This window comes from Coenobita brevimanus, chromosome 49 (assembly GCF_032717465.1).
Source record: "Coenobita brevimanus isolate Jiangsu-jjx chromosome 49, ASM3271746v2, whole genome shotgun sequence".
In the NCBI taxonomy this organism is placed as follows: domain Eukaryota; kingdom Metazoa; phylum Arthropoda; class Malacostraca; order Decapoda; family Coenobitidae; genus Coenobita; species Coenobita brevimanus.
The window spans coordinates 6,081,656-6,087,485 of NC_137002.1; the positions used below are offsets into that span (position 1 = coordinate 6,081,656).

The 5,830-nt window shown below is 40.4% G+C and overlaps 1 protein-coding gene across 2 annotated transcripts in view; it reads left to right on the top strand.

Moving 5' to 3' along the window:
• Nucleotides 1-983: 983 nt before the first annotated feature.
• The window catches only part of LOC145399420 (serine/threonine-protein kinase NIM1-like), a 56,461-nt gene continuing 51,614 nt past the window's right edge, over nt 984-5,830 (top strand). For both annotated transcript variants that reach the window (XM_080272036.1, XM_080272037.1), the window contains exon 1: nt 984-1,098. The gene's annotated coding sequence lies outside the window, so the exon portion shown is untranslated. The remainder of the gene's footprint in view (nt 1,099-5,830) is intronic.

A 5,830-nucleotide genomic window follows, 5' to 3' on the forward strand; every position in this document is an offset into this window, starting at 1 on the left:
TTACGATCAGTTTCCTTCGTAACTCCTATGCTCCATTTACTTTAACCTGGCCTAAACTTGCCATCAATCCTCTTTGCTTTATAAGAACCGGTCTTGCCCATCTGTCTACTGGTGTCGGTCAATAATTCAGTCCTGCCTACCTACCTACCGATATATTTTGCTGTCTAATTATATCTGTCTGTTATCAGTAACTACCTACCTGTGTGTCTGTCTGTCTATCTATCTCATTATTACTAACAAACGATTATACTGAGCCAAAAGAGACCGCTGTTTATAAAGAGATCAAAACTGGGAGAGATAATAATTGCACTATATTTCAACTCACGTCACGGAGGCAACAGTTTCTTTAATAATTTTCCAGTAATCATGTTTTATTTTCCTATGATTATTTTTCCACTAATCATTTGTAATTTCCATAGGTTAGAAGTTGAATTGTTTGGAAGGACGTGAACGATCCATTTGGAAAAAAAAGTTTAAATATTTGCGTGACTGGGAGAAGGAAAATGAGGGTAGTTTGATAAATAACCCTCAGAAAATTAAAATGAATATAAGGATGGAAACATTCGAAATTTGAGTGAATATTTTCAAACAGACTTGACTGGAAACTTGAGAACTTTATCCAGACTTCCAAAATTGAAATAGTTTGAGTACAGAACATTTTTAAACCGAGTGAAAGTTTGTGAAGAGAACTAAATGAAAGATAATGAACTGTATAAGGACTTGAGAGAGAAAGAAAAAAGGGTAAATAGTGTGATGTCAAAAAATTAATTTTGTTGTATGAAGGAAAATTAGTGAAAGCAAATTGATGACGAAGAAATCCACCATCGTTGGAACACCTTTGAAAAACGCTCGGTCGACATTATTTGAGCTTGCCGCGTCAATATCGGAATCCGGATAAAAACAAGGAAAAACAAGGACCTCCAGCCCGCCTAACAGTGCACACAGACGTCAAAGGGTTACGCAAGGGGGGTTAAGGAGGGACAGAAAAAGAGGCTTAGCTGGGTGCAGAGAATCGAGGTTAAGACTGCAGAGGGGAGCTTGTAAGTCTTCGCAAAGGTCGTCAACATTGGAAGCTGCACCGGCCCACCACGCGTTCTGGTAAGTGGAATGCCAAGGTACTCAGATTACTTAATACTCCCGTAGTGTAAGTAAAGTCGGCATAATCTAGAAGTAAATTCGACAATCTAGCAGTAAATTCGAAATAATCTAGCAGTAAATTCGACATATTCTAGCAGTAAATTCGACATGTTCTAGCAGTAAATTCGACATAATCTAGATGAAAATAATCGCCTAATGTAACTAACACTGTTGTCTTTTCTAACCTAACTCACTTTACTTTTTTACCCTTTGTACCGCGGCTAACGTTGGCTGTTTGTACCGGCCTCTCTGAAGCCTTTGGAGATCTAAGGATGAAGCTAATTTTCCTGAGGTGTAACGCAGCTTAATCTAATCCAGCGTAAAGTGATGCCTGGGAAGCAATCTAAGGCCTGCGTTTTTTAAGGAAGCACCCTAACGCCTCTTCCTCAGTGCATTATTTTTCTCATACGTCGCTACCGTCTTTTGTGTTGCGTAAACCATCCTAAGACTGCTATACTCTGCACAAGTATGACACAAAATGATAATGGCCACCCGAATCGGAGAAAATAAATCGCTGAGGAAGAGGTGCAAGACAAGGTGCTCAGTTAGGCTATTTCATATCCTGATTTGCTATATTCTTCATTTTATTACAGGATGTGTCATTAACTGTATTGATTTGATCTTTTGGTGTTTAGTCCTTAACTTACCAACTGATACTTCATAACTGTCTATTATTTATCATCTTTATGTGGTTTTTACTTTTTTTTTTATCGCAGGATGTTTTTATATTACAGTAGCTATTATTTTTTTATCTGCTTGCGTATATTGCATACCGTATTTTATCATAATATGTTTAGTATTACCGTAGTTCTATTTTATTTCTTATCTTTACATATTTGTTAATTATTGACCATGGGATGTGTAGCATATATTACAATAGTGTTTTTTTATTTATTTACTAATCTACAGTCCTTTATTCAATGTTTACTTCTCCATGTGTTTATTACCTATTTACCTTAGGATGGTTAGTCTATTATTACCTGTATTTCTTATCATTAGGAAATTCATGTGTTTAGCATTTTAGAGATTTGTTTTTTATCGTCTAGGAAGCTGATATTGCAAAACAAATTGGTGCCTATTTACTAGCTTCCCCCCCCCCTCTTTTTAAAAGTTTGTGTTACCTATTTTACTTTCGGATGCATCGCTTAATTAATTTATTTTTATTTGTTTATATTATTGAACTGGCGCCAACATATCGAAGATATGAGTGATAGGTTGCATGGTTTTATTATTGTTATTATTATTATTAGTATTATTATTACTACTACTACTACTACTGTTACTACTACTACTACTACTACTACTACTACTACTACAATTACTACTACAACTACTACTACTACTATAATACTACTATTACTGCCACTATCGCCATCACCACTTCTACTACCATTACTGTTCAACGGAAATAATACCGGTATTACAGATGCAGCGGTGTGGGAAGTGTATATAGTCACCACACTGGCTAACCTGAGACAGAAAAACTTGGATTTCGTTAATAAAGTAGGGTAATAAAATAGAACTGACACCGTACTTAATAAGGTTAGTGGTGTCGCGGTTGGAGACTTTGCTAACCTTGTTTGTCTTGCTCTAACTTGGACTAGCTTACCTGGGAGAGAGAGAGAGAGAGAGAGGGAGGGAGAGAGAGAGAGCTAGAGTGAAGGGAGTGCAAAAGTGAGTCGAGGTGAGAACATTTCCAGCACGTATTTACAGCCTATCCCTAGAGAGAGAGAGAGAGAGAGAGAGAGAGGGTGAAGGGAGTGAAAAAGCGAGTCGAGGTGAGAACATATCCAACACGTATTTATAGCCTATCCCTGGAGGTGTGCAGGTGTGGAGGGGGAGAGAGAGAGAGAGAGAGAGAGAGAGAGAGAGAGAGAGAGAGAATATTCTAGAGAAGTGAAAAAGCTGAGGTACTGGTATTTTTTTTTTATCGCGTACGGTATCCTGTTCATACTGAGAATGTTACTAAATAAATGTGTGTGTGTGTGTGTGTGAGAGAGAGAGAGAGAGAGAGAGAGAGAGAGAGACTGGCATTATGACGTAAAGGAAAGGGCTTTAACTTATATAAACATTAGGCCTATTTAGTTTCCCGACTCATTTTTTGTTTTTTCTCTACTGTCACAAACGCTTCCAAACTTAGACACCAGCTGTTGAAGTTTACCTACTGAGTTTGCGGCCAGTGCTGTGTCATCTGCAAATAACTACTGATTTACTTCCCTCCCTCACCCTCTTCTTCCCTCCCTTTACTTCCCTCCCTCACCCTCTCCTTTACTTCCCTCTCTCACCCTCTCCTTTACTTCCCTCTCCCACCCCCTCCTTCCTTTCCTTTATTCCCTCTCTCACCCTCTCCTTCCTTTCCTTTATTCCCTCTCTCACCCTCTCCTTCCTTCCCCTAAACTTGTCCTTCTTACATATATATTGGCTTACGTGTTTTTGTTTTTTAAGTCCCAAAGGAGAAAGGAAACGCAAAAATATCCCTGAGCCTTTCGTGTTTTTGCAACTTCAAGGGGAAACAAAGTATCGTAAATATTTGTTCCAAGTCAGTTATTTGCATCCAGGCCTGTATGTCTGCGTATTTATCTCTGTCTGTCTGTCTGTCTGTCTCAACCTACCTTCCAATCTATCTGTCTTTCTGTATCTATCTGTATGCCTGTGTGTGTGTGTGTGTGTGTGTGTGTGTGTGTGTGTGTGTGTGTGTGTGTGTGTGTGTGTGTGTGTGTGTGTGAAAGCATCTAACTTAGCCAGGTATAACCTATGCTTTGGCAAACATTGGCGTTGCTTTAGCCAAACGGTGTTGCTTCGTCACACAGTTCCTCATTCTTTTCTCCCCTGTCCTTTGTGTGCCGCCTCTCCCACCTGACATCTGGCGGCCTCCTGGGTAAACACAGACACGTGGCCCCTGCAAACACCCACTGGAGGCAGCAAGGTCACGGCAGGTTGAGGTTAGGGAAAGTGGGTGGAAGGAACTGAAAATAGGCTGGAATAACTCAAGGTGTGGGCGCCAGAAGAACTCAGGTGTGGGCCAAGGAATGTTAACCTGGGCATATTCTCTTGGGGATGCACCCTAACATCTTTTCCTGAGCGATTTATTTTGTTTATTACACCCTACTGTTCTCGTCTGATCACGGGAGGTAGAGGCCAGGGGAAAGTGGGTGAAAGTAACTGAAAATAGACTAGAATAATTAAAATGTTGGCCAAGGAATATTAACCTGGGTCCATACTCTTGAGGAAGCTCCCTAACACCTTTTCCATAGCGATTTATTTGGTTTAGTACACCTTAATGTCTTTGTGTTACGTGATCCTTCCAATATAGCCATATTCTTGATGAATAACGTATAAAAGGCCCCTAATTCGCCATATTAAAAACTAAATCGTTAAGGAAGAGGTGTTAGGGAGCTTCCTTAACCGACTAGAATAGGGGTCCCGGAGTCTACTCATATACATCAGCCACCGTTTAGGGACCTTGACGTTCAGTACGATGGTTTCTCAGCTTTATTCTTGCTAACTCCAGACGGTTTTATACCACGTAGGAAATGCTCTTCTTATTTAACTTATTAATTTATGTTATTTTTTATTTGTCTTATTTATCTCTCCTGGGGATGGGGATTTCCATATTTAGCTTTGCAGAAACCTCCCATTAAATTAGGCAAATAAGTAAATAAAAAAATACGGTAATAAAAATACTGTAGCTTGTGTGGATAGCCTACCTGCCCACTTCATCATGTTGCTGTTATTACACACACACACACACACACACACACACACACACACACACACACACACACACACACGTATTTACCTATCTCTCTATCATTATTATTATTATTATTATTATTATTATTATTATTATTATGATGCCCTCCGTAGTACATTATTTACTCATCATCATCGTCATGTTCATATCTTCCCTTCATCTTCGTTTTCTTCCCCATCATCTCCCCTTCACCTTCACCCAAAATATCCTTCCCTAACCTACCATAATAACTCCCGTCCGCCTAATCGCTTCCTGCCTTCCAACCTAAGCCTGCCTAACGTCTTATAATCATCCCTGCTTCTAACCACCCTACCCCCACCCTGACTCAGCACCACCAGCCTGTTATTTGGACCCCTCCTCCTCCTCCTCCTCCTCCTCCTCCTCCTCCTCCTCCTCCTCCTCCTCCTCCTCCTCCTCCTCCTCCCTTCTCGACTCAGACTATCAAGAAGTCATTTTATCATCAGCCTCCTTAAGCCTCTGTGTTAATGTCCTTCTCCATCAGTTTGCCATCCCTACAAATCATATCCTTCCCTTCACTCATACCTCCACCCCATCCTTCATCCTCGTTCTTCCTCTCCCCTCCACCTGTCACACACCTAGTCAGTCTCACATTTTCAATCCTCTCCACAAACTGTAGAGGATTAAGTAGACAAAACAGATATTTATATCCTATTAAAATGTTCTTTTTTTTTTTTTAGCAGATAAAATGAAAGTATATTTAGGTATTGGTAAAGGGAGAGGGAGGCCAAGGATGAGATGGAGGGATGGAGTGGAGAGGTATATGAGAGATGAGGGTGAGAACTGGGAGCAGGGCGGGGAAATGACGGGGGACAGCGTGACATGGAGGGGATTTGTTTGTGGCCACCCCTTACGGGATTAAGGCGTCCGGCAATAGATAGATAGATAGACAGAGATTCAGGTATTGGTAAAAGTGGGGAC